A 10,157-nucleotide genomic window follows, 5' to 3' on the forward strand; every position below is an offset into this window, starting at 1 on the left:
CACAAGTACCAAACACTGCTCTATTGTCTCTAGAATCATTTTATTCATGGAAGACATAGAAAGTACAGTTCCCATAGACACTGTTATGGCTTTGCTCTGTCAGTTAGGCTGGGTTCAGCTAAATTTTGCAGAATTTCTACTTTTAGATGTTTCTGTTTACATCAAAGGAGGTCTTTGGGAATAAAGAGAGGGCAGAGGAACAAGGCCATCTTAACATAGCTCGTCAGTGTTATTGCTGATCTGAATTGTTCTGTTGACATGAAGCAGCAGCTAAAGCTACCTTCCCAGTTCTCCCCCATCTTCATTGATGTTTATGACAGATGAAGTCCTAGGCCAGGTATATGTGCTCAGCTCTTCAATAAAGGGTTGTTGGGTCTAAAGAATATTCTTGTATGCAAGACCAGAGGCAAAAAAGAATAGGAAATGAAGAAGGGCAGGGTGGGGAAGAGGAGAAGATAAATGAATAGACAAATTTCCACTCCATCATGACAGGGTTTCCACTTATGCTTGTGGGTTCTAGTCAGCCTTGACCTATAGCATACTCATTTTCCTCTCCTGATGGATACTGTGTAGTATCAGCATTCGTGGGGTGAAAAGATGCTGGGAGACAGACAGATAGTATACTGATGACATATGATAGATATAATCTATGTAGATAGATAGATAGATAGATAGATAGATAGATAGATAGATGAGGTAATGATGGAAAACAGATGATGGATGGATGGATGGATGGATGGATGGATGGATGGATGGATGGATAGATGGATGGATGGATGGATGATGGATGGATGGATGATGGATGGGAGAGATCATGATAGAGATATATGATGATAGATAGATAGATAGATAGATAGATAGATAGATAGATAGATAGATGATAGATAGATAGATGATAGATAGATAGATGATAGATAGATGATAGATAGATAGATAGATAGATAGATAGATAGATAGATAGATAGATAGATAGACAGATAAATGATAGATAGATGATAGATAGATAGATGATAGATAGATAGATGATAGATAGATGATAGATAGATAGATAGATAGATAGATAGATAGATAGATAGATAGATGATAGAGAATGCAGCTTCTGCTTAAACCGAAGCAATAAAGGCTCATGAAAAGTATCAGCAGGGGTTAAGTATTTTAGGGTAGTCTGAGTAGCCTCTCAATGAGAAAGTATTTGGACAGATTGCTGAAATGAAGCAGAAAAGCAAGCATGAGATGATCTGGAGGGAAATTATTGACAGAGCAATTCCAAAGGCCATGAGAGAGAACAAGAGCAAGCATTGAAGATAGAAAAGCCTATACAAATAGCCTGGAAAAGGAAGCATTCTGATCAATGAGAAGAGAAACAGAAACGGGAAGCCTTGGCAGGGACTCTGGACGTGTAGTAGAGTTAATAAATGCCCGTATTAAGTGCATGTTTTCGAGTGAAGCTGGCAGGAATTACAGATGGAACAGATGTGGGTGTAAAGAAAATCCACAAAAGAATCAGATTATGGGACTCTCCATCTTCAGAGGAACAATTCACTGGTTATAGTTTTAGCATACAATTTGGAACAGGCTCTAACAGAAAAGTGTGTGGTTCTGCTTTAGACCACCATACGTATGTGTCTGTATGCGCATGAGCTCTCACTCTTCCTCGGTCCCTTAGCTCATTTGAGCAGCCTTGGCATCTTGCTTAATCGTGAGCAAGGCTCTCTTCTCCCTTGACTTTCTTTGCACTGGTCCACTTAAAAGGGTGACTTTTGAAGAGCATTTATCCCTGTTGCGAGGAGGAGGAGGGGGGAGGAGGAGGAGGAGGAAGAGGAAGAGGAAGAAGAAGAAAAGAAGAAGAAGAAGAAGAAGAAGAAGAAGAAGAAGAAGAAGAAGAAGAAGAAGAAGAAGAAGAAGAAGAAGAAGAAGAAGAAGAATTGGACATGTGCAAACTGCCCTAGGCTTCCCTAATTCTTTTCAATTTCATTTCAAAGTAGCATGCAAATTTCCCTCTTTAGAAAGTCAGTGTGTGGATTTGCTTACATGTGCAGGGTTTTTGTTTTTTAAATTTCAAGGATTCGATATTATCCCAGGAATCAAAGACAGCAAAAAGGAAATCCTCCCATTCCTGCCATCTACTTGACAAAAGAATTAGAATTTCTTTTGAATAAACTACATTCATATATTGAACAGATTTTAAACAGCTAAGTTTAGTGGAGCCAACCAAAGCCAATTCTATATCTTACATGTGTTGGATATTAATTAATAAAGTTAATTAAAGCAATTTAAAATCTCCCTTTCCTGATTTCATTAGCACTGGCTTTCCAACTAATAAAGGACCCTTCTTTGGAATTATGAATTGATATGGAAATCACAAATTGCAGAGGCATTTATGGAGGAGAATAATTTATTCATTAATTACTAAAATTCACTGGCCATAAATTTGTCACAGAAATAAAACTCTGGCACTTATGCCCAGATGCACTCATAAATAACTAAATAATTAAACTCGCAGCCAAAGAACAAAAGCAGCTCAATGGGCCCGATGACATCCAAATAGGAGGACTCCAGGACAAAAATAGAACGTGTAATAGAAATTATGTTAATCTGAGTGTGACAGTGACAAAGCTTTCATGCTAGCAGCTTCCAGAAAGTCTACTTTGTTCCCCAAAACTTAGTTCCTGATCAGGGTCCTTCAATGGTGACAAAATATTAGAAGCGTCCCAAGGCAGAGCTTGTCCCTGTCAACACTAGTGGCAGGGGCTGTGGTCTTATGCTGACATGGTTCAGGCTCTTCCAACTTCCTGTATCCTCAGGATGGGCACCAGCTGTTCACGAGCCTGAAGCTACAGAGGAGAGAAGCAGCTGAACATCAGCACTTCACAGATGGGCCTTAAATATATTCACTCACCTAACTCTGGAAGATTTCTTTAGTTTCAAGCAATACAATTGATACTCAAAGTTTTGATTACATTGCTCAAAGTCCACCCAAGACCAGAATGTACATTTTTCTGTTCCTGACTCCAAAATGCATACTTTTGCCATGTGAGTTTGACTCATGGATGGAAGCTTGAGTCTCTGACTGTCTCCTGTACTCTGCAACATCCCCCACAGAAATGAGTTCAAACAGCTCTAGTGGCTTCCGCCTGCTAAGCCAGCCTCAGGACAGTGGCACCCTCTTCTAGATCAACTATAGCTCGGCAGCTTCTGTCTTTGGAAAGTGATGGTATTTACAGTACTCGTTCATGTTGGATGAAACCGTGGGGAAACCGAGCGGAGAGTCCCATGGATGATGAACTGGGTAGACTTAGGAGAGTGGGAACTACCACCGCCATGTGCATTTCTGCTTCTTCCTGCTTCACCAATTTTTAAATTAAAAAATAATTAAAATTAAGGCCCTAGAACCTGAACTTAATGTATTTTCCCTCCCGTGTACTAGCAAAGTCACCTCGCTTATGATCCTCACCCAGCAGAGCCAGTGTCTCTTCATTTGTAAGAGTGACAGCAAGCTAGTTTACATAACTTAAGTCACGTGGTTAGAAGCTCAAACAAGGGTGCGTGGGCCTGGAGAGAAGTCAACAAGGAAAATTTAGCCCTCAAAATAATCCCTCTTCTTACCAGCTGAGCAGATTTGTAAGACGGGAATTTAGCTTAAGAAGATGATGCATGTGGCAGTCAGCAGCAGTCCCACAATTCCCCTCTGCCTTATGACAAGCAGTTCCACACAGTAGCACTGTGTGTCTGAGCCCAGCGGCATTGAGCGTTTATCATTTATGTTTGAATGTCTTCTGCAAACTGGAAGAATCATATAGGTATTAGAGTGTGCATTTCTTTAGTAACAAGAATCCTATCTTAACACCCTTGGATCCTGATAGTATACAACAGGATGCCAGGCAAATACTAAGCTCTCATCAAAGTTGCCAGATAGAAATCCAAGCTAATGGTGTGGCACATTCCATAGAGTACCTCTCAATCTGAGTAGATTGCCAAGCACTGATCCCCAGGGCCCGAGACACTAGCTGGGCTCCCTTCGCTTTCTGGAGAGCTCTCAGATTCTCTTTAAGGAAGCGTCTCCGTGCATGACCTGAATTGAGAAACCGCATTTGTATTCCTCAGCAACGGCTCAGGTCACAGACGTTTTACAAGGAAATCAAATAAGTAAATCAATAGCACAGAACTGTTTGCCCTAGGGCCCATCTGCTACCCTGTGCTTCATTATGATACTTAATATTGCCATGATTCCAGTTCCTCTCTTGTGATTCCAAGGAATAAACAGTATTTTGAATGTATGAAAAGTCATTATATATTCATCTAAGCAACTTCTAGAGAATTCTTTACACACCACTGAATATTGGGTATTGCATGGCCCTGGAGTGCTCCAGCAGAATCCAAATCATGAATTACAGGTCAGACGAGCCATGGGAGAGAGAAAACAAGAGCTATTTCCCTCTCGCTGCTCTGTTCGTTCCCTCGCAGGCTAGGGGCCCTTACTTCCTTCCACTAGCAAAATGATCAAGCATATATAAGAACATTTCCTGGCTTGGGTATATTGTTATTAATTTATATAAATAAAAAAAAACACAAGTCAGTATCAGTTCTACTTGCTTGTCACAACTGGACAGTTTTCTCCAGAGGTTGAAATAATTCAGATTCCCTCCTCATATTAACTGCATTGTCTCTGTTCTTATGAGTTAAGTATAATAAAGAAAAGGCGTGTTTTGGTTTTATGCCACAAACAAATGGAAACAAAGAAACTCTCCCCAAATCCCAATTCCTGGTTCTAGAGACTGTCTGTTTCCTCATGATCTTGCAGTAGCCTGCATCATCCTGTTGAGCCACACAAGACTGTGCACCTAGGTTAAGATGAGCTTCTATCATATGTAGCTGGTGTTTGGTACAGACATAAATAAGAAAATTTCAGCCAAGAGAATATTGATGACACATCATTGGGAGAGCTTAACATATTATCCACTATTCTTGCTTGCATTCTAGAAAGCGGTGATATCCAAAGTGAAGGCCATGAACCCACTGGACACTTGAAGAGCATATTATAAAGAGGGGTAGAAGAATCCATGGTAAAACATACCAGCTCAAACACTACCAACACAATGTCATGCACACATAACTCTTACTGACTTTAATTTGATACAACTTATATAACTGCTCTGATTTATGAAATACCAATATGAAGTGCTATTAAATCCTTTATGATTTTGTAATTATACACTATGCTATAATTATGTGATAAAAGATTAAATATCATTATGTAGGCGTTACTGGAAAATAGGTAAGTTTTGTGCATTTAAAAAGTCAGGAAATTAGCGCAAGTAAGATGGGTCTGTAGATAGAGGAACTTACCTCCAGGCCTGACGACCTGAGCCAGATTCCTAGAACTGATTGCCCCGGATTGTCCTCTGATCTCTGTGCTCACACCATGACACATATTCTTGTGCACATGCATGCACCCAAAAATGAATCACGTAGTTGATTAATTAAAAATAATAAGTCCAGAACAACTATCATAAATGATACTCGCAAGCCTATGTTACAAAGCAGTTAGCTTCGTGGAACCCAGCTTTTTTCCGAATGATAAATTCCTTTTCAGGAGATTTTGCAATTCTTTGATTCCCTTACTATTTCATTACTCCCATTCATACTTTCCTGTGTCCATTTTTTGAAAGTTTTCATTTCCAAAGCAACACAAATTAAGTGCTTTCTTATTTGGCCTTTAAAAAATAAAAATAGGCTTCATATTAGTAGTTTCAACTCTAAGCCTCAGAGTTAGCTGGGGAGAAGGCTCAGTGAGTGAAAGCCTTGCTATGCAAGTTTGAGGAACTGAGTTTGGATTCCCAGATCCTATAAAACTCTGAAAACAGTGTCATGGGTCTGTAATTCCAGTTTCGACACTTTCATCCACCCTCCTTATTATACATCAAAATATGGTATGACTTCATCGAAGTTCACTACAGGAACAAATGAGTACTTTGCCCATACTTACATGGGAGAATAGTTGCTAGCAGGAGCACAGGTTTCTCCAAAGCAGCTGTAAAGAAAGTCTTTACTGATGGCTTCCCCATAGCGGTATAGATGGCATCCTCTCTAACCCTTCAGCTAACCTTCCCTGGCCTATGTAACTCTAGCACCTCTCCAGATACAAGATTCCAAAGATCATGTGCAATTATGGTAGAATTGCATAGAAATGCCTGGCATGGGCAGTGGTGAGCACAGACCTTGTCTCAAACAAGGTGGAAAGCAAGGATTGACACCCGAGGCTGCCATAGCACACACGCACCTGCATTCATGAACAAGAAGCATGTACGTGTGTGTGCACACAAACACGCACACACAGTTATTTAGATAATTGAGCGTTGTAACCAAAAAAACATTACTAGATTCCAAACAGGAAATGGAAGAGAGATATCCCACATGAAGAGGAGAGTAATTATGAAATATTTATGCATGTGATTGAAGCCTAAAAATGATTATCCAGATCACCTGGACAGTTATGTAATGCAGTTTCTCATGCCCTGGGACTAAAGATTCATTTGGCCTTTCAGCATCCTAGGAAGTCTACACTTTAATTCTAAAGACAATGCCAATGATCACATTTGGATGTCACTGACCCGGCCTTCTGTTTTGGGGTTACCCTGATATCTGCTAATCACCCTACCATTTTCCTCAGCTTCCATGAGGGTGAGTTTTATAGCATTTGCAGCAACAGGGGAAACTGGAGGACAGGAAGTGTTCAGCAGAGCAGTACATGATTGGAGGATAAAGTATGCATGCATCTGAGCTGGGGTGGCAGGCTGTCGTCATAACAAGCGAATCCAGTATCATTCCCCAAATAATCTCACGGTTTAAATTGACTATTTAATATAATCAAGATTTCCAATCTGTGATGAAATTTGAATCACTCAGGCACAGAGCGAAACATTTCCATGACATCACCTTCCTTCTGTGACAAAAGACCGTGTGTGTAGTCCTACTGGTGGGAGGGGTCCTTGTGGCTATGGGAACTAGCAAGGAAGGAATATAGGGCCCTGGTTAAAGGTGATCAGATCTGTGTTCCAGCCCTAGCTTCGCTGGGTGACCTTGACTTAACCTCAGCCCCAGATCTGTCTAAGTAAGCTTGAATAATTTCCAGTGTTCAGAGTTTGATGAAGGTAATGGGTAGTACCATTCCTTTGTACACAGTGAGTACTCAATAAATGGTAAGCATAGTACCTTGCCTTTCTATACAGTAAGCACTCAATAAATGGTAAACATTGTAGTATGTATTAGAGTCAATGGAACTGAAACATAAGAACTACTTTAGAATGTAGAATATTCAAAGATTCTATCAGGAACAGTATTACAACTTTTAGATTTTTCAATATAATTTTTTATTGTTTCTGGTGTATGAAGCTCAAACACCTCTGTGATTGTGTTTGTCTGCCCCCTAGTGGTGGAATGAGCCCACTTCCGCATAGAGTTGAAGGAAATTCCTCCGGGGCTCATTTAATGATCAGGAATAAGAAGCCTGGAGGGATACAGTGAAGGTCATAGTGTCTAAAAGCAGGGTAAGAACCTCAGTCTCAGTATTCTTCCCGTCTTCGTGTTTTTCCTTCAACCAGCACAAGGACATATGGAGAAGAAAATGTAAATATAACGCTTACTGGGTAGAAAATCTTGTCTTCTTGCATTTCACCTCTCTTCAACAGTAAAGCCATTATCTCTTCACCATGGAGGGCTGTAATTGGTCAGAGCTTCCAGCCTAGGTTCAGAGGGTCTGAACTCTACCAGCAGAAAACCAAGTTGACACTTACTGAGCAGGGGCTGGAGACAAGGCTCAGTGGTTGAGAACACTTCCTGCTCTCCCATAAGACCCAAGTCTGAATCCCAGCACCCACATCAGGTGGCTCACAGCTGCCTGGGACACCAGCTCCAAGGAATCATCAGCCTTGAGGGAGACACACATGTACTATGTGTGTATGTACTATGTACAACACACACACACACACATAGAAATAAATGATAAATGTTTTTAGAGAGAAAAGAAGAAGGAAGGGAGGGAAGGAGGGAGGGAGGGAGGGACATCCTGATTCAGGTGTCATTAAGCACACGCCCATACATGCATGTACATGCACGGGCACATGGGTTACAGAAAGATGAGCTAATCTGAACCCTTCTAGGTGCCTTACTTGTTGATATGTCTTTAAGCTCCAGAGATTGGATTTTATTTGTAAAATTCAGGTTAGAAACTTTGGATTCCTATAGCCCTTTCTAAAGTCGCGATGATGGTGTGGTCATAAGATTTTGGAGCTTCCTGCTGGCTGGAAAGATAGCTCAGCAGTTAAGAGGCCTTGCTACTCTTGCAGAGGACCAAGGTTTGATTCCAGCATAGACTCACAACCATGTGTGATTCCAGTCTCAGAGGCTGTGATGCCCTCTTCTGGCCTCCTGGGGCACTGCATGCACATGATACAGATATATGAAGGCAAAGCACCCATACATCTATTTTCTTAAGATTCTCTAATACAATTAAAAAAAATTGTAACAATAGTCAAACCTTTCTTTCTATTCCATTTTCCATCTCTTATATTTCCCTTCTTATCACAAAATGACAGAGTGACTATTGACATTTGGGGGAACCTGGCTAATGGTAGGTTTATTTAAAGATTTGTTCTTCGTGAAATGCCAGGCAGCTTTGCAGTAAATTCTGCATATTGCCAGATTTCTTTGTACCAAAATGACTTCCAGAAAATGCCTCTCCTCCAAGCTGCTCTATCCACAATATCATCTTGTAAGAAGATAAGGGCAGAACCAAATGAAAAGAGAATGTGGTACCCAGCATTAGAAGAGTTTAACCAGAGGAGGAAACAAAGACTCAACATAAACAAAACCAGAAGAAAGACAATGGGGAAACTCACAGCCTTTTAGCGGAGCAGAAGGAAGTTTAGGAAGGCTTTTCTGATGCTGCAATGCCTAGATATTTGCAGGGCTGAGCCCTAATGCGTGGAGCTGAAAGAAACACATCGAGCATCAATATTCTGCGCAGCCATGCTAAAGGAAAAGCTAAATTACCTGTTGTCTCTTGGAATGCGGTGCATCACCAGAGCTGCAGAAAGAGATGATTAAAGGGCTCGAAGCCAAAGTATGGGGACAACATGTGACAGCATGTTCTCACCAGCTTCAACGCTGGCGCAGTTCAACGGCACCTTTAAACGTGTGATTCCTTGAGCTTTTAAGAAATACTATCTTCCTAAGTTTACATTCTATTTTCTAGGAGCACCAGGCTCTGCCGGTCTGCCTCTGCCCATCTCGGTGCTTTCTCACTGGAGGTCTTCAAAGCAAGTAGATGCTCCCTTCCGCTTTGGACACTCTTCCCTTCCCTCCCCACGGGACGCCATTCCCATAGAAATGTATTGTCCTCACTCCCACATCTCATGAAGGTGTCTGCACTCGGGAATTCTTCCAGGAAATTCCTATATTCCTAGACTCTCATTAATTCCACCCCACCTCGCCCTTTATCCACTTCAAGCATGAACATGGCATTCATGGGGCTCTCCCTCACCATCATCCAGGCTCCTTTAGGACATCTTTGGTTCATCTGCATCATTGAGAGCAAGGCCTGGCATGTAGTGGGTCTTCAATACTCATAGGTTAAATGATAAAGAAATTCCTCTGTAATGGACGTTTTGGTTTTCCTGGTTTCATTCTGGCAGTGAGGCACGCTGAGTAGCATAGTGCCCATAATCGGGGCTAAGGGCTATTTGATATTTTAGATTTCCATTTAATATCCAGAGAAAGACTATTGTGTCATGTACATATGTAAAGTGCACACCCATATGGGGATGTTTATATATCTAGCTTCTCGTTTGTGACCAAACACGCTGTAGAGTTAACGATCTGCCTAGGAGGGATTGTCTGGACTGGGCCCTGGGAATCCAAAACAATAGGAGAACCCAGCAATCAGACATGCTTGTCATTTAAATGCTTTTGCTTACTGGGTTGCGTTTTGCTCTGGTGTTGTGGAATTTTTGTTTTCCATTTTGACTACAGGTAATTTCGACAATTATACTTATCTTTCTCAAAGACACACTAGGTTTTTGGGGGGAAGGGTAATTCTAATAAGATTTTTTTTTTAACCTGGGCAATGTTTCAAACCAAAGAGCCACTGTCTTGGCGAA

This window comes from Chionomys nivalis, chromosome 12 (genome assembly GCF_950005125.1).
Source record: "Chionomys nivalis chromosome 12, mChiNiv1.1, whole genome shotgun sequence".
NCBI classification, from domain to species: domain Eukaryota; kingdom Metazoa; phylum Chordata; class Mammalia; order Rodentia; family Cricetidae; genus Chionomys; species Chionomys nivalis.